Genomic DNA, 20,819 nt, shown 5'->3' on the forward strand with positions numbered 1-20,819 from the left:
TATTGAATTTCAGGAAGATACCTTTTTACTGGAAACTAATTCAATATTCTAACATTTAATCACTTACCTAGTAATCGAAGCTAATCCAAATTTTGAATTAGACATACCTCTAAAACTATCTAAACATAGACATTAATTAGAACGACCATGACTAATTTAATTACTACCAAAATAAATTGACCTAAATTAAATTTTAAACTAACATAATCTAGTACTAAACTAAAGATATGACCAAACTGAATTAAATTTCAAAGTAAAATAATACTGCTCAACTAATGCTTAAATTTAACACAACTTAAGCTAAACTTAAATAATAATGAACTAAAAACAACAACTACTTTAAAATTAAAACTTATAATAATAAAACTACAAATAAGCAATTGCTAACATACTAACTAAAAAGAGACATGGCTAACACCAAGCTAACAGAAAAACAATATTACTAACTACTAATCTAATGGGATGATTTATATAAATAAAGAAAACTAATAACAATACTAACTAATATTAATCCATGAATAAATGTTCATGATAAAATTCCACCAATTTTTTTAAGACTAAAAATTTAAATGACAAACAAACTAAACTAAAATAAGGTAGCCAACATTCTAACTTAAATGAATTTATTCTAAAACTAGCCTAACATCTAATCCTACTAAAACAATAACTAAACTAACAATCCCCTAAGTTACACTTGGCAAAGGGGACAAGTGGACTGTCCCATCCACTTTCCCCATTCTCCCCTGTGAGAAACACGCCACCCTAGGATGCTTGGCACGCTACACAGGGAGTTGGAGTGCTGCCCAAAACCGTCCACCTTAGGGAATGTTGGAGATCCCAACAAGGAAGGTGGTGTCATCAAATAAATCATTAAACCTTTGCTTGGGTTGAAGGCTGCCCCACCCACTTGCCTTGGACGTCCACCAAGGAAGTGACACACTGTCCCATGACTGAATTTCACAGCCCAAGTACACTCTATCCAAGGAAGTACGTTATGGATGGTAGAGGGGTAAAGGAAAGAGTTTGGAATAATAACTGCACAACATTAATGTCTTTATCATTCAAATTTCCATATCTCATGGTCAAGGCAAGGAGGTTGACAAGAATTCGCTGGCTATGAGGAGAATTAGAATTAATTGCATTGTCCTAAGAGATACGTCTAGCCTTTCCTCACAAATTTATCTTTGTATAGACATAGAAGTCTAGGGTCACAAGGGTTAATAGAAATCAAGTCTAGTGATTAGTTTTAGGATAGCTATAAGGAGGTAGTGAATGCATAAAGTTTTGTTGGTGAGAGGTGTCACAAGATGCCCATATGATATCTTAATTATAAATACATTTGATCTATAATCCTTTTTAAAAGTTTAATATTAGATTTTGGTTGCAACCAAAGGAATAAAACAAAGAATATTCTCTATGGCCTAAGGGGGAATTAAATTGTTTTCCCATACATTTTCCAAAGAGGTCTTTTAAGCCTGGAGGTGCACATTTTGTTAGAAACCAATTTTCACTAAGAAATGGCATAATGTTTTCTTTACTATAAATTCATTTTATTCTCAAGAGTGCAAGGGATATAACTTGTTTTACATCTACTAAATTATTTCTTAATTGTTCATTATGCCACAAGGCAAATCTTCCTTCTTTTCTAAATTCAAGAAATACATGATCTCTAGTTCAATTGATTATATTCAAATGGAACTTAGCAATGAAGGTGTTAACATTGTGATTGCAAAGTAGGATTTCTAATTCATCTAATTACTTAACCATATATTGCAACATCAATATCTCAATTTGCATTGTATTAACAAAATTGGAACTTGGAGATTTATAATTTAGTGTCAATATCTATCAATTTATTTTCTCACAACATATGCAAAATTTGAAACTACTTAAGATCAATACAAGGGGGAATTCATGATTAATTTCTTTCTCTATTATTCATCCTGGTTCAAGGCTCCATCGGGAAAGAACCAGTAAGAAAACCCGATGTCTTTGCCACTACATCAAATTCAATTACAATTTACACAATATTACAATTCAAGGAGATTTCATCAAGGATTCCACAATATAACTTTTATCAACTGAATTCATTGCATCAAGAGTAAACATGGAAAATACAACAAACAACATGGAGATAACATCACAAGGAGATAAGTAAAATGAACATACATTCCCACCCGCTTGCACAATAGGTCCAACAATGAACCAATATAGGGGAAAGGTGGATTTTCTCAATAGGAGAAGTCAATAACCATACCTTCACTTAGCTTTTTCGGGGCTTAAAACTTCAAGAATTTCCATTTTTTCTCAAGGCCCTTTCGAGGCTACATCCACAAGGATTTTCATTCTTTACCATATTCAAGAATTCTCAATAACAACAAGGTATGGGATGACAAGTAGGGGCCCATACACCCTACCCTTTCTCCCTCCTCCCTCCATGAGAGGAGACTCTACACTATTGAGGTCCAACTAATGCCCTTTCCCCAAGCATGGCCACTTCTTCCCTACCCAAGGGTGAGTGTTTCCAAATAAATTCCCATGAAAATCTCTCAAAAACAATCAAAACACCAAGAAGGAATAAGAATAACTTCAAAGAAAACAAGATAAAATCCCTCCCAATACCACCCTCAACACACAAGCAAGAAATGCATATCTACACATTGTCTCCAACATGATTCAACAAGATTCAAGACATGAACACACACAAGGAACCATTCATGGAGTGAAGAACTCCTAGCTTCAAAAAAAGGGTTATGGCAATGGTGGTTTGAGAAGAGCTTCCTTTTCTTCCTTCAATCTTCAAGACTTCCTCCAAACTAGAGGATTGGGTGACAAAAAAAACTAAAGTTCCCCCAAAAGGCCTCTAAGTATGGTCCTTAACTCCAATAGGATCCAAGTAACTCAAGATGGAGGTTGGTTTTACTAACCCAAGTAAAGGACAACCCATTTTCGAAATCAGCCTATAATAGGGTTTTTAAGAGACCCTAAGAGTCAACCTAGGAGGCTAGAGGGTTGGAAAGTACCCCCACCCATACCCTTATCCACAAGGGTGCTTAAATTTAATGTTGCTAAGCCTTAAAGGCTTATTAGGAACAATTTAAAAGTTAGGATGATAGAAAGATCAATTTACAACCTTTAAAGAATTACAATATAAGGTTAGCACAAAATTAATAAGTAGTTTAGCTTCGCTTTTCCATTGATTTGTCTCGGCTAATTTTCCTGCACACTCATTGCACACATTAGTAGGTCCAAAACCATATGCATAATGCGAATTAAATATTAGAGGGATTATATAAATTAAAGCATCCATTTCTAAGAATTAGTTGTTCATCTAATTCTAATCATATTTCTAACCTTCTAACTTGCATAACCAAATGTGTTAGCATTGCATACATTTTCTTTCATCATTATACATATTTATAAGCATTAAATGGAAAAATCAAATAACTTAAGTAAGCATCATACATCGCAAAATAGCATAACAATGTTCAATGTATCCAATAATGTTCTGACATGTTAGCATGAGTATCAAAATAACAATGTGTCATCGGTGCTAGGATGGGTTGGGGTGAGGCCTCACACACCCATACCAAGTAAGAAGAGTCTTCTACCATGTAGACAAATGGAAGAAGCCACTCAAAAAGAGCTCCCATGACAACAAAGGGTACCCCACATGGAGAACTTGCCAAGACTAGGAAGGAAGCCTAAGCACAAGTCTGGAGGTCTCATCTCAACTTAGAAAAGAAAGCATATCTCTTTGTTGAGTGCTGATGAAGTGGAAAAACTAGAAGTGGCAGGGGAGTTCAATGTTAAAGACCATGGGAAATCCATGCTAAAGAAGGCTACAATTTTCAACAGGGATCCATGTTAAATAAAAGGATTGCCCATGACCAGCAAGAAGACCCATGCTATGAGCATATAAAACACATTCAAAGAAGGGTCAAAGTGAAGAGCATATGCATTGTATGAAAAGAGAAAGGAAAAAAATTTAAAAGGAACTTGTAGCAGGTCAAACACATAGCAAACAAAGGAAAATGCATGCAACATTAAAGGAACAACTCCACACACAATTGTATCTTGCCTCAAACTCACATTGAACAATAGAGACAATCGCCATGTTGGAATAGGCAACGTCAATGATGAAGTAACATTATAAAACAAATGTCCCACATTCATTGTGGTTTAAACATTTTAAGTGTTTAAATACATTTTTACACAAAAGGGGAAACGCATTAAGAAAGAGCCTTTTTGAAAGGCAAGAGCGCATGTGACAAGGTGGTCCCCTTGTGTGTAAGATGTAGATGCTAGCTGGATGATGATGTAGGCTAAATTTTGGATGGATGTGGAGGTATGATGATGTGGCAAGTTTGAGAGCTGGTGCACGAGATTGTGCCAAGTGTCATGATCCAAGGGTTGGCACATGCCTGCTTCCTGGAGTTGCACGAAGTTTAAATAATGCAAGATTGTAGGTGTGTGCCACATGTTAGGTGGGTCCCACATGGCAAGGTGGCATTTGATAGTAGTCTTAGGCTGAAATCATTCAAATCGTGACATGTTTCACAATCTAATGAATAGCACACACCCGCAATACAAAGATGCTCACTGGATAGATAATGCTAGATTGCAGGTGATCGCTATGTGGCATTGGGCCCAGAACAAATGGTGCTAATGTGGTGGATGATGTAGATCAGGCAAGCCAATTGAAAAGTCCCACGTGGCTATTGGTCAATAAATGGTTGACCCTGAAATTGAAGGGTGAGGGAAAAAATATGTAATTTTAAAATATAATTTTTTAAATTATTTTTCAAAAGAAAGGGTAAGTGCATTTTTTTAAAATGAAAAATGGTTGCTTTCTAAAGTGTAAACTTTAGATATTTTAAAATTTTTGAAATTCAAAATTGCAAGTCAAAGTCATATGTCAGTGGAGTATTTTTTGAAATGGATTTCCTGGGGTTTCTGGAAAGTGAACATAGAAGTATTATATATCACCGAAATTGGGAGAATCTGAGTTTTTTGATTATGCAATTAGTTTCTACACAGGAAGTTGTTTATTCATGCTACATGAGGTTTTGTCCTAGCTTCCTAATAGGCAACCGCATTTAGGTATCAAATTTTAGTTGTTTTTTCTGGCATGGAAATGACTTGAATGTGGTTAAAAGGTAGTGAAAATTTAGTTGGGGTTGAATTTGATCACATTCTAAACAATTAAACCTCAATTCCTCTAGCATTTCATAATGCAGTTCATATTTTTTTGTTGCATAAAGGTTTCATCATTTAGCTGAGATATTTAGAAGTTTGTTACAAAATAGTGATGAAATTAAATCGAATCAAATGGAAGAGAGAGGTTAGAGAGAATCTTTTCTTTTCTAGGAGAGGGAATTTCAAGTGGGCACATGTTAGTTGTACATCAAATCCATGAATTCATCTTCTTCCTATATCTTTCTTTCTTTCATCCATTGTAGTGGTTGGTAGTTTGCTCTGGGTAATACCAGCAAGGTTCCAGTGTTTTACTGTGAAACCATTTTCTTTAGCATATTCTCTCTTATATGAATAGCATTAGGCAGGATAATACAGATAGTTCAGATCTATTAGGTGTTTTCTGTGTTTCCATTTCATGCATATGAATGTATTGTTTCAAAGAAATTAATACAAAGAATAGCAGGTTGAGTTTCATTTTGAATCTTGTCTCCTTTATCTATGAGCTTTGGTTTTTTATGGTCTTTGAACAAAGAGCTTAGGTTGTAGTTGCAGTCCCTTAAGGCTGTATGTTATTTCATTGTTGCTTATAACTCAAGAAGTTATCTAAATGATTAAGGGAATTAATAGGGTTGCAAGTTTACTAAAGGGGATATCATGTAAGAATGAGGTTCAAATTGAGCATAGATATCTATTTACAAGTTGAATAGATAGATCAAATGTTTGAAGATACACATATGTCTTAGATATCCATATGTATGCATTTAATTCATGGAATTGCCCAAAGGTTAAGGCACTGATTAGCTACAAGATCATTAGTTCTTACTGCTGCATATTTGAGGTTTTGTTGAAATCAACATTATTAATCAAAAGTGTTTTCATCTTTCATGCTGAAGGACCTAAATGTAATGGCCTCACTCAACTTATGAATGTCATGGATTTGCAATTAGCTACTGTAGATCTGTGTCATTTCATGAGTAATTAGGAGATACAAGGGGTTTCATCTATAGTAAATAGATTTAGGGATATATTTTGCACCGGTACAATATCAATTGAATCTGAGGTCTACTCGCCTACGTCTTGTAGAGCTTGAAGTAGAAGAAGGGTCAAGCCTTATAGTTAGCCCAGTATTTGAAGTGATATGTTGAGAATGGGAGTTAGCTACCCCTAGATATGTCATATTCTCATTGGGATAATTGAAAACCCTCCAGCGTTTTCAAACACCAACAAGAGGAAAATGGAGAATTTTTGTAGATTATAGATAAGTGAACAAGGCTACTAAAAGAGATCGCTTTCCTTTACCATTCATAGACCAACTTTTGGACATGCTAGCTAGAAAGAAGTATTTATCTTTTCTAGATGGGTATAGTGGTTATAACCAAATCAGTATTGCTCTTGAAGATCAAGATAAAACCACATTTACATGTGCATGGGGTATTTTTGCATATTCTATTTTCCTATTTGGTCTATATAATGCTCTAGCAACATTTGAATGAGTAATAATTAGTATCTTTGCTGATATGTCGCATGATTGTATGAAAATCTACATGGATGACTTCACAACATTTGGAGTCACTTTTGAAGAAGCAATGGTGAATCTTGAAAAGGTTTTGGTAAGATTTCAAGAACATAATTTGGCACTTAACAGTGAAAAGTGTTTCATGCTCATGTAGGAGGTCGTGGTACTTGGTCATTTCATATCTATTGTAGGAATACAAGTGGACCCAACTAAGATAGAGGTAATTCAAAAATTTCCCATAACTACAAAATCAAAAGATGTAAGATCCTTTCTAAGTCATGCTAGATATTACAGACATTTCATAAAAGATTTCAGCAAAATAGCTAGTCCTTTGTATAAATTACTTACAAAAGAAGCTAAATTTAGTTGGACATCCAAATGTGATGAAACCTTCTTGTAGTTTAAGAAAATTCTGACCACAACCCCAGTTTTAGAAGGCCCTGATTGGAATTTACCTTTTCACATATATAAAGATACCTTTGATTATGCCATAGGTGTAGTCCTAACACAAAAATCCCAAAATCTTGAAAATGCCATCTATTACATCAGTAAGAGCCTTCATGGAGTAGAGCTAAACTACACTGTCACTAAAATAGAATTGCTAGCAGTATTTTATGTCCTAAATTTTTTTTTGACATTACATAACTAGCTATTCCATATTTGTTCATATTGATCATGCAACAATTAAATATCTCATGAAAAAACCTACTATAACAGATAGGTTAGCAAGATGGTTACTATTGTTGCAAGAATTTGACATAACCATAGTGGATAAGCCTAGAAAAGCCAATGTTGTAGCTGATTATTTATCAAGAATCTATCATAATGATGCTAGCACTACTTTGGTAGATGATTCATTTTTGGATGAGCATTTATTTCATATTTTTGTTCAAACTCCATGGTATGTAGACATTGCTATCTACATTGCAGCCAATAAAATACCAGCACAATTTTATTATAAGGAAAGGAAGCTACTTGTAGAGAAAAGTTTTTGGTTCTCTTGGATAGATAATCTCTTGTTCTACACTCGACTTGATCAAGTTATGAGAAGATGTTTGAGAGAAGATGAGACATATGGCATCCTAAATGCATGCCATAATGAACCATGTGGACGATACTTTGCAACAAAAAAAAAAGCTTTCAAAATCCTAACAATTGGTTATTATTGGCCTACACTTCATAAGGATGCAGTCAACTATACAAGAAAGTGTGACTAGTGTCAAAGGATGGGTAGACCAACTAGAATAGATGAAATTTCTCTTAATCCTTAGATGGAATTAACACCATTTGACAAATGGGGAATGGAATTTATTGGTCCAATTGATCCTCCATCTAATAGGAAGTCCTATATTTTGGTGTGCACTGACTACTTGACAACATGGGCTGAAGTTAAGGCTATGAAGCATGCTCATGATGAAAAAGTTGTTGAATCCTCTTATGAAGAAATTTTTACTCGCTATGGTGTACCCAAAGAGCTAGTCACTAACCAAGGTGCACAATTTACCTCCAATCTGATCTCAAAATTGATGAAATAGTATAACATTAGGCACTAGAAATCTAGTCCTTATCATCCACGAGCTAATGGACAAGTAGAGGTTACAAACTGGGAGTTGGAAAATATTCTTTAAAAAATAGTCTATTTTCACTATTGGTATTGGACCAGTAGATTACAAGAAGTTGTTTGGGCTTATAGAACAACCTAGAAGACTAATATAGGTTTTACACCATTTGAGCTCCTGTATGGAAATTTGGCAATGCTTCTAATTAAATTTGAACATAAAACTCTAAGGACAACCTTAACATTGGATATTAAACTTCCTGTACCATAAAGAGAACATCTTTTTCATCTTACCTCTTTGGATGAGATGCACAAAGCTTCTTTGGAACATATTGAACTGGTACAAAAACAAAGGAAACAATGGCATGATTGTCATATTATCAGTAAACAATTTCAAGTTGGTGATTGGGCATTATTATATGATTCCTGATTTAAGGATATGCTAGGGAAGCTACAGACAAGATGGCTAGGACCATATGCAATTAGTCATGTCTTTGAGAATGGAGTTGTTCAACTAACTACAATTGATTAGGTACCTTTCAAATTGTTAGTCAATGGTTATTGACTCAAGTTATACAAAAAACCATAAACAAAAGTAGATTTCATACAGTAGTTCTAATAGATGGATTCAAATACAACTCAAGTAACTCTTCTTGCAGCTGAAGGTGTCAATCTTTTGACTAGTGCTATTCAACACTAGTTTTTTTTGTGTGTATGCTCATAATAATAACTTTATGTTTACATAGAGTTCATTTTTTCTATTCACTTTTTATTTCCACATCATCTCTTTACCTTCCACCCATCCACCTCATCTCATTTCTTTATCTTCCATCCACCCACTTTCTATGTCATCAAATTTTTCATGTTTTTAGTAAAATTCTATGAAATACTGATGGATGTTGCCACTAATATTATTTCCACCACCTTTTGAAAAATACAAAAATTAGATTGATAGGTATAACATTTTTAGATTATATTTCATTTATAGTCCATAGATTTTGTTAATTATATTTAATACTACATAATCTATATAATGGTTGCGTTATGTCAGTCCCTTACCCGTACTAGGTTTGACAAGTAAAGACACTTGTCAAAATTTAGCAGGGGGTAGGGAAGGTCTTAATATCCAAAGGCATTTCTATTTATCTGTGATGATTTTCTAAATCTTCACATTACCCTTCATTAATGAAAATTTATTTCCATAAGTACACAAAGTGAGGTTTTGTACTCCCTATTTTTGAATGATTTTCTATGTCAAGCTGTGATGTGACCTATGTTTAAATTTTTTTCATCATTTGAAACTTGTTTCTAGACAATTCTCACACAAATTCATGATTTACCTTCATTCAAAACTTAATTATTGTGCATAAGAATTTTTTATGACGACTAATTTCTTCCTAAAACAAAGAAGTGTGATGAGTCTAAAGAATAATGTAGCAGTTTGAAGTTTGAATTTAAAAAGGGAGAAAATAGAGTAAACAAAGGAGGTGTTAAGGAAATGGGTGGGCAGTTGCAAAGGAGAGAGCCAATAGAGCAAACTGTGTTGCTCTCTAATGTAGAATCTATAAGAAATTTTAATGGATGTGGATGGCTAGGGTATTTCTTCAGCTTAACTGCATATGTTGAAGAGGCAGCTATAGAATTTACCAGAACATTCTATGAGGGAGAAGGTTTTTTTTGGGGCTTAAAAATAGTTGCAATAGAGGAGCGCATCACTAAGGTAACTAGATTACCTATAATTGGAGAACACTACCCCAACATGCATGATGCTAGGTCAGCGAGAGCCCAATTTACCAGTCCATTTGACCCTCAATTGGATGTCACAAAACAAGGTTGCAAGAGGTTGTCACTATCACCACCATACCATGAATTAATGATGCACATTATCAGGTATTTTACATGCGAAGGAAAATTTTCATACCTACATGCACATCATTTCAAGCTACTTAGTTATGTAGGGCATAATCTTGCTATGCATATTCCAAATTTCTTGTATAGTATGCTTTGTATTAGTGTTGAGGAGACTTAGAAAGGAAAAGAGAATTATGTTACTCATCATGCTTTAATTAAGTTTTTAATAGAGAGGTCACTTAGGGATGTATCCCCGTTAATGTGGGATGAATTTGTGCAACTTAAAACCCTGCAACCCCAAGCTGGCCCTAGTGAATAACATAGTGAGGGAAATGTAGCTCCCCCTATTGAGCTTTCTGAATAAAACATTCAAGAGGCTAAAACTGAAAAGACTCAAGGAAATGAACAAGAAACTACCCCTATTCAAGAAAATGTGCCTCCACCTATACAAGAAATTCCTAAACTTGCTACCAGCAAAGCTAAGAGGAAATGAAAACTACCAGAAGAAATTTCTATTCATCAAGAATTGAGCCCTAAAATTGTAAAATAAAAGAGAAAAAAGAAGGGTCCTATAGCAACTACTCTTGTAGAAGAAACACCCAAGGGGAAAAGTAGGAAAAAGATTGTAAGGAGAAGCCCTAGAATGAGAGGGCAAGTTTCTAAGGATCCTATTTTGTCTAAAAAATCCACTAGGGAATCCCTTGTGCAAATTGTTTCCAATAATTTCCCTCCTCATACTAAGATTACAAGCACTCTTGATAATCTTACTGAAGAGTGTAGAGAAGAAATTAAAGAAAATCTAGATGATACCCTAGTAAACTTACTAGGCACTTCCAGCTATAGGGATGAGATAGTTCTTGAATATGTCGATCCAAACACTACCTTGGTTACACATAGATCAACATGGACCATTGGTTTAGAACAACATCTATGGCAGGAACAAAGAAAGAGGAAAAGGGATCATGAAGAAGACAACAATGCTCTCACGCTATAGAAACTCCTCTTTCAATTGTATGGACAGTATTTGTTTGCTAAGGCATTGTGGAAAGAATAAAAGAAAAAGATGAATAAAATTATAGTATCTCAAAATGAGGAAATTGTAGAATTAAAGGAATAGCTAGAAAGCCAAAAACAACATATGAACCATGCTCTTAAGCTAGCTAACTAGGCCCTTGCTTGTGGGCCACCACCTAGAGTTTATGCTCTCTACTTGAAAGAGCAATTTCTTTTGTTTTAATTAATGTTAACCCTCAAGAATGTGAATGCAGAGTTTAAATCAGCACAAGAATTTTATGGACTATATCAAACTCTACCACCATGGTAGAAGAACTTATTGTCTGAATTTTTTGTTCATAATTTTGTTATTCCTTTGGAGACTAAATGGAATCCCTTTCTTTACATAGGACATGTACACCTAAAATCCCTCATGTCACGGATGTCCAATGAAGCAAATTATGATAGAAAGTTGAATAACTATAGGGATGAGGAAAGAACAAAACCTTTGCCTTTAAGAGTAGAAAGTAGCAAGCTGGATGAAATGCTTAGGGATTGGTTCACATTGACCTATGGAAAGAAGAATCCAGAAGTGAGGGAGAAGATATTTGCTGCCAAAAGTAAGGTTTATGTTTAATATGAAAATTTTCCCTACTTTGCATTTTAGAGAGCCATGACTAGTGCTAGGAGTAGGTGGGCCAGACTACCTGAATCGCTTAAGAAGTTAGAACCACACAACCCTATTAAATTGGAAGCAACACTTCATAGAGTTCCAAAATATTTAGAATTAGGGAAAAAACCTAGACCAAAGTTGTGGTGCCCCCTAACAATGTAGCTTCCAATGTTCATGTAGCTCTTGTATGACATTAATGTTGATAGACTTGACAAGTTGCAAGAAGATCACAGGAGAGAAGTGTGGGAGAGAACCAGAGGATTTTGCTATACTTTTAAGAGAAATAGAAAGGGAAGAATAGAAATTGGAGAGTTTAGGTCACTAACAAGGAAGTACAATGCTTGAGGACAAGCATTAGTTTGGTAGGGGGCATATGATGAGACCAAAATTTTCCTTTATTTTATCATGTTTAAGATGCTTTGTTGATACTCTATTTATCTTTGTTAAAACAGTTGTGGACCTATGTTTACCGAACCTATGATAAACCTATGGGGTAGAAACTATGCCATCTTTTGCTAATATCATGCATAGTATGTAGTATTTCATATAGTTATCAGAATGTGTGTTCTTATATTTGAATTTTATTTTATAAATGTTTATTTGCAAACATATTTTGAGTTATAATTAACCTGTTAATGAAGATTGAAACATGATTGGAGGAATTCAAAAGCTAAACATCAACAACATTTAAGGAGAAGAGAATGCCAAGGAGCAAACACAATAGAGGAAGTTGTAATGGTTCTAGAAGATATAAAAACAAGTAAGGAGGAACTATGAAGACTCATTAGCTTCTCTACATTTACTCTATGGAAAGCATATGTTCAGACAAGTTATTATTCCCACCTTAAGCCATTATTCCTTCTTCGTGCCTTTAGTTGCTATCTTCCTATTTTCTCTCCTATGGATTTAAAGCTAGGACATTTACTTTTCTATTATGGAATAAGTTTTGATCTCCTATATATGTAGGAATCAACTCAAGTGTGTAGGAGTTTTTTTGAGCAAGTAAGAAGAAAGATTTTTTAAGAATAGACTATTAACATTTAGAGTTGTCTTTTTATAGTTTTGTGTTATGTAATGAATTTCAAAGTTGAATGGAATAGTTTATTTTGGCTTCTATACTATGTTAGTAGTTTAGAGAAGCCAACCAAGGGGGCCCACTTGGAAGGTGCATTAGATTAGGATAGAATGATTTATTTTCAACCATTCATAATATCTTAAGTAGAAGTTGTGAGTTCCTTCCTGTATCATTGCACTTTGTGAATGTTCCTATAGCATATGTGAGAATAGTTTTAGTGGATGAGCTAAGTTGGAATACTTATTATCTTTTTATTTTATTTCAAGTATTCATAGAGTTAAGTTTGTTAGTTTCTTGCAGCAATAGTGTAAGTTCTTTTCCTTGCATTTTTACTTTCCTACAACATAAGCTTAGTGACTCATTAAGAGACCTAGTGCACAAACTATGTCGACCATTTCAAGTATACGTTGTTGTGTTGATAATATTAAATGCACCTCATAGTGGGAGAAATAGTCCTTAGTTTGAATATATTATTCCTAACCAAGGCCTAGTGCATGACTATGATACACCTATTGTGAGGTGGGTCACTAATTACCCTATTTATAAGTATGTAAACACAATTATTAAGAGGTAGGATGGGTCACAATTTTACGAAATTCGAATTTGGAGTTGGTTAGCATTTTGAGGGGTCATTAGGTGGTTCCAAGATGTCTTTTATGTTAAATTAAGTTATCCATATGATAGTATATCAAGTTAGGTACCTAATTTTGACCATGTGAGTGCCTAGCTAGCCTAGGAGGTCCCTTTACCCATGCATTCTTCCATCAATTCGAATTTGGAGTTGTCACATGTGTTTCTCTCATGTTCCCACTAAGTCAAAAGTGGCAAAGTTAGAAGAGACAAGTTTTTAAGAGGGAATGGCTAGGTGTCTTTGATAAAATAGTTAGTGGGAGGGCCTTATTAGAGAGTCTTGGAGAAATTAGTGGGTTGTGTTCATGTTGTCTAAAAAATGTTGCGCTATCAAGTATCCATTTTTATTTCATTTTGATGTAAACAGGATTTTTTATCATGTTATATCTTTGAAATTTTTTGAAAAGAAAGAATGAGAAACTACATATATATTTCACTTGTAAAGAACTATTTGTTGTATTTTCATATATCATGAAGAAGTTATGTAAGTGATTCTTCTCATCATGTTAATTGTAAATTTATGTGTAGATGTATTTCATAAATGTTATGAGGAAGAATATTATGAATATAGTTGGCCAATACAAAACATAGGTGTTTGCATTGCAATTTTATATGTATGCATTCAATAGAATGGAAGGAAATTATTATGTTTGGTAACTCATTGTATATGCATCTTAATTATTTCATTTGGATTCCAAGTTCAAATAAGGACCTAGGTAGACAACACCATCTTATAATTAAATATTTTCACTAAAAGCTATGGTAGGATTAAAAGGGAAAAAAAAAATTGGCTTGAAAAGGGTACATAGTCCAAATACAAAGAAAACACTCCTGTAGGTGTATATTATGCCTCTTGAAAATGTATGGGGAAAGAAAATAAATCTTTCCCCAAGATTACAGACAAATAAAATATAAGGGAATATACTTGATACTCTCCTATTAAGGACCTAAAGGCTAAGGGATTATAAAATGATTAATGTTAGGCCTCCTAAATCATTCCCAAATTCATGACATTTCTAAAAATGACATGTAAAGATATTCTATTCAAAACATGGTACTAGGAAAAACAAAATAAAAGAAACTTTAAAATAATCTTAAAACTTGAACCAAGTAAAACAAAATATATATATATATATATATATATATATATATATACATACATATATATATATATATATGTGTATGTATATATATATATATGTATGTATATATATATATGTATGTATATATATATATATATATATATATATATATGTATGTATGTATATATATATGTATGTATATATATATATATATATGTATATATATATATATGTATGTATATATATATATGTATATATATATATATATATGTATATATATATATATATATATATATGTATATATATATATATATATATATATATATAATAACATAAATCTTTACCAAACTTAAATATGGGTGATACTACATCTCCTAGATGACATTTTTTGAGGGAGGAGACAAAACAAAATTAAAATTTGTTTAACACATAAAGAAAAATGGGGTTGTGGTCCCCACTATGCTACCATCACTTCATCCCCACCTTGAACTATGCAAAAGGCATTATATGGTGGCCCTTTGACATTACAAATACTTCCCTTGTTTTAGGTGCTTAATGGAAAAATTTGATTATTTTTGAAGTTCAAAACTCCTCACAAACACCACACACCTAGGAGAGAAAAGCATCTATTTGGGGAAGTGGGTAGGTGATGTAGACATGTCCTTTGTTAGAAGTATGACATCTTGGGATCCATGTTGACCAACCCTTGTAAGTAGGAGTTGTGTGTGTGTGTGGTGGGAGGGGGGGGAGTTTTGAAAAATAAAACCATCATTGTTAAACTTATTTGAAGGGGAAGAAAAGATGGCATGTGACTCTAGACTTGGAGGGGACTATGCTTGGGAAGATGTAAAAGTTTTTTTTAAACATTGTTTCAAGTTGAGGCTAGGGCATGTGCAAATTTTATTGGGAGAAATGTTGGAATATAGGAATATTGTGATAAGTACTTTTTTTCATGTCTTGAGTGCCTCATGTGGGAAAGGGGGTGAGAATATTGGTTGGGGATTATTAATAATGTAAAAAAAAATAGTTAGTTAGTTATACTTTGAGATGGTAAGGGATTAGGGGTAAGTAAGTAACCCTATTTTAGGTGCTTGATTTTCTCATGTTTGGTATAGTTGACTAACTAATAATGCATGATATTTAAGAGGTATGAATAGAATTTTTTCTATTTGTCAGGATTATTAGGATTTATAAATTAGATTATAATGTAATTTTTTATATAGTGAATAGACGTTGGTTTTATAGGATGAATATAGTTGTTATAAGTAACTAACTTGCATATAGGTATTAGTGGAGGGATAAGTATACGTAAGGAAAATAATAATAATAATCACAAATTAATAAGTAAATAAATAATTAAAAAATAAAATAAAATAGCAATCCAATAAATAGCTAATAAATGAGACCTAGTTAGTAGCACTCAATTAATAAATTACCAAAATGATCAAAGTAAGTAAAAGAATAATGGATAACAGCACATTAAGGGGGCATATATATGCATATATGCAATGGAAGATAAATGGAAATGATATGTATGTGGTAGGACAACTTGTAACCAAAACATTTAGGATAATGATGAGACATCACCATGTTCATAAACCCTAGAACCATTGTAGCCACAATTGAACTTCACTTGCTTGTACAAGGTGTCTTAATTGGAATATAGTAGGTGCTAGATCTACAACAATAACATCATTTTACTCAATTGATATAACTTGACATCAAAATCAATGATAGATAACCAAGTGCCCTCTCATAAAAGGCATGGAACCCAGGGTTTTGAATGGAGCCAATGTCATTATATCAACTAATTTTATATCTCCCAAAACTTAATAAACTTCCAATCCCCACAAGGAAACATAAAATGTTACTTAGACTATTCCCCATTTAGTAGAACATTTATAAAAAGTATAGATCCATGCATGAAAACTATAGTGCTTTTATTTTTTAATTCTAAATTTGGTTGTATTTTGTCTCATAAAATCTAGGGCATGACATGCAATCTTATAATGTTGACCTTTTTATGTGTTATATTTGTGATAAAAAAAGAAGAGTTTCATTTCATAGAGGTGGTCATTTTTGGAATAGAATAGGAAAGTAAACTATGAGAGGAGGGTAAGGGTGAATTAGTTCTTAAAACTTTCAACCTCTAAAACTATTCACCACACATCCATCTCACAATCTATGCATATAAACTAAAATACCAAATAAAGCATATACATACATAGCATGAAAGTAAAAAATTCAACACATGTATGACACAAGATATTTGGTTACCTAGAAACCCTCCAATGAGAAGGTAAAATTGTGTTGGCGATGGAATCCATGAATCTTCACTACTAGAGTCATAAAGGGTATCCAATGAAGGTTACAATGTTTGATCATGAAACATATCTACCTTGTGAAAGGTCTACCCTATTAAAGACTTACAAGATTGTTAGATCTTACCTTATTAGGGATTTAGATCACCCTACTAAAAGTGTGTCTAGCAAGAGGACTTTAACTTTTACAATGAAGTAAGCACCCTATTAAAGAATTTACAAAAGCTTGTAAGGACTACTTTGTTAAGAGATTTGACTAATTCATCTTAAAATGTCTCAGCAATGATCTTGCACTTAGTACTCTATAAATCAAATGTTAGATCACCTCTAAACTATTGTGTACTTGATCTTTTGTAATTAGATATACCTCTGTTGTCCTCTGTATCATTTCCTCTTTTCTCCTTCTAATTGATTCTACAATGTAACTCAATTCATAACACTTTAATCACCATGAATGCTCTATTTGTGCATGCAAACTCCCTTCAATTCAACTTAGCATTCTGTTTGACTCACTATAAATTTTAGGGTTCATCTTCCTTAAGAAGTCCTCAGTGCTTTAGGGTTAGCTATGAATCAACAGTAGTGATTCAACCATATTATTGCTTCAACCTTACCTTTTTCTAATTGCATGCATGTCATTCATAGGGATTCATAATTACAATTCATCCTTATGAACAAAGATCGTAAAGAAATACTTAAGTCAACCCAAAAATGGTTTACATAAAAGTTTGTGCTAATACAAACAACTATATCAAAATTGTATTACTTAGCATCTAAATTTTGTGGTGCTCGACACTATCTATTACTTCAATACTATCCTTAGCATCTGAGTGGCTCAGCAAGCACTGCTTTCTCAACATTTGAATCACTCAGCACATACTATATACTTGTCATCTGAGTGACTCAACACTTGAGTGACTTGACACTTACTATTTACTTAGCATGTACTATCTTATATGTTATGCTTGGCATATGTTACTTATTTAGTATGAGCTAAGTAGATGACTTAAGTGTATAGACACTCATTAGTCAAAATCAATCTAAGATCAATAGGTCATGAGAGGAAAGAAAGTTTGTTAAATTTGGTGCATTCTAATTTATTTTGGCTAGTAAATATTAAATCATTAGGTGGTGCCTCATATTTTTTTACATTCATAGATGACACATCTAGGAAGGTTTGGGCTTACCCTGTTGAAAAAGAGACTAATAAAATGTTGAATTGTTTGAGAACAAATAATGTTGGAGAATATTTCTCTAATGAATTCAAGGAGAATTGTAATAGGTTTGGCATAAAGCATGAAAAATAGTGCCTCTTATTCCTCAACAAAATGAGACTATTGAAAGAATGACTTGTACTATCTCGGAGAAGGTAAGGAGTATGTTGTCAAACTCCAATCTGAATTTTTTCTGGGGATGAATCAATAGAGACAACTTACTACCATAAATTGATCTCCTACTAAAACCTTGGATGGTGGCATTCCCAAAGAAGATTTGACTGACCTATGATGGTGAATTATTCTCATTGGAAAATCTTTGGATGTTAAGCATTTGTGCATATTCCCAAAGAGAGTAGAACTAATTTAGATGATGAATCGATGAAATGCATTTTCTTGGAATATGAAATTGGTGAATTTTTTTATCATTAATGGGATCTAGTGAAACAATATATTGTTAGAAGTAGGGATGTTATTTTTAATGATTCAAAGACATTCAAGAGGTTTACACAAAGTTTGGAGGTAAAGAAAGTTGTTGACATGATTGAAGGCTAATAAGAAAATATGCTAGCTATGAACAAAATTGAGAAGAAAAATCAAGAGTATGATAGGAAACAAGTGGAGAATGAAGACAATTTTTTTTAATTTGTTGTAAAAGACCTTACAAGAAATCCAAGTTGAACAATAACTAATTTAGAGATCAGCTAGACCTCAAAATCTTTCACAAAAGTATATGCCCTCATATTATATATTAGTAAATGATAAAGGTGAATTTGTAGACTTTCAAGAATCTTGAAAAGATGAGAATAGTAAATAATGGAACGAGAAATGGATTCCTTGTTGAAAAATAGAACTTGAGAGTTAGTTGAGCTTCTAAGAAAAGGAAGATCTCAACAAAATAAATGGGTATACAAGTTTAAGCATGAGGCATTGAAAAGAAAAAGAAAAGATACAGAGAAAATGTAGCGATGAAAGTAATTTCTAAAAAAGAAGGTATATATTTTACAAAAATTTTATGGCCAAATTTTAGAATGTCATCAATTAGAATTATTTTAGGTCTTCTTGCTACTCTAGATTTAGAATGTGAATAATTAGATGTAAAGATATCCTTTCTTCATGGTAAATTGAAGAGAGAGATCTATCTAGATAAGCGAAAAGGATTCAAAGAAAAATATAAAGAAATTTTAGTTTGCAAGTTAAAGACAAGTCTGTATGGGATGAAACACACATCTCACCAATGGTATCATAAATTTGATTCATTCATGTTGGGACATGATTTTAAAAGGTTCAAATCTGATCATTGTGTTTATATCAAGAGGGATGATCCATATAAATATATTATATTATTTTTTTATGTGGATGTTATGTTAGTTATTGGATATGATAAGAAGATGATTAGCCATCTAAGCAAGGAGTTGAGTAAATAATTTTCAATGAAAGATTTGAGACTAACTCAACATATATTAGGCATGAAGATTGTGTGTGAGAGAGAGGAGTTATTGATGTGACAAGAAAAATACTTTGAGATGGTTCTTAAAAGGTATAGTATGAAGGATATTGAAAAAATTAGTACAACCCTTGAATCACACATTAGATTGAGTAAAGATTCATGTTTTAGTTATGACAAAGGGAGGTTGAAATGAGTAAAATTTGTTATGTTTTATCTTGTTAGAATGATTAGAATAACTGATAGGGGGATTGAATTAGTTATCCTTAGGTCCAAATGTACCAATTGAACTTTGAACAACTTCAAACAACTTAATCAATGTTATAAATCCACTTGGTTTATATAGATCATTATCATTAATTTAACTTATTCATATCAACACTTAGCTCTCTGTTTAGTATATGCCAAATTTTAGAAACACATAATAGTAAATATCATAATACATGAAGAAAACATTCACACAATTATGATACCATGATTTAATGTGGAAACCCAATTTGGGAAAAATAACCAAGTAATATGCAACCACATTTTCACTCTTTTGAAGTGAGCTCAATTAAGAGATAACCCTATTAAAGGTTACAAAACATAGTGTTTGGTGTGAACCTATTAAAGGATTTAATCATCCTATTAGGAGTGGCTTGGTTAGAGGACTTCAAAACATTCCATTAGAATGTTACATTTAATAAAGGGTTTACAACATGACTATTAGGTTAACCTTGATTTAGGAATTTTGCTACAGGAGTGATTAGAAAGTAATAGGTAGGTTGATATGTTTAAATACAACTCACTTTTCTAGTTTAGATCTCTATTCATCTCATTCCTATTTCATTGACTACTCTTCATCACATTCTCTATTTGTGATCTTCTTGGAAACTCTTCAAACAATCACTCTTTCAACAACTTCTCATTTGTCCTCTGAACTATGTTCTCTCAAAAAAATTCTACTCCAATGACCAACATTAAATATCTCACATGCCTACTTAAATAGGTAAGTTTGACCTTTTCTTCTTAAGCATAACCATAGATCTTAGGACTCAATCAGATTCATTGAATCTATCCATCATTTTCCTTATTTAGCCTTCCTTGAACCTCAAGAAACTTCTCATTTAACCTTAGCCTTAGATTACTTAACAAACTCAATTCATTCATTAAGTATGCTATCTCATAAATCCTTATCTTTTACACGTTTTGACTAATTTGTAAATTCAACTGTGTTAGCCTCAAATCTTGATTCTTTCACAAATTAATAATTTTCTA

This window comes from Cupressus sempervirens, chromosome 11 (genome assembly GCF_028749045.1).
Source record: "Cupressus sempervirens isolate cs-2001-9-10 chromosome 11, ASM2874904v1, whole genome shotgun sequence".
NCBI classification, from domain to species: Eukaryota; Viridiplantae; Streptophyta; class Pinopsida; order Cupressales; family Cupressaceae; genus Cupressus; species Cupressus sempervirens.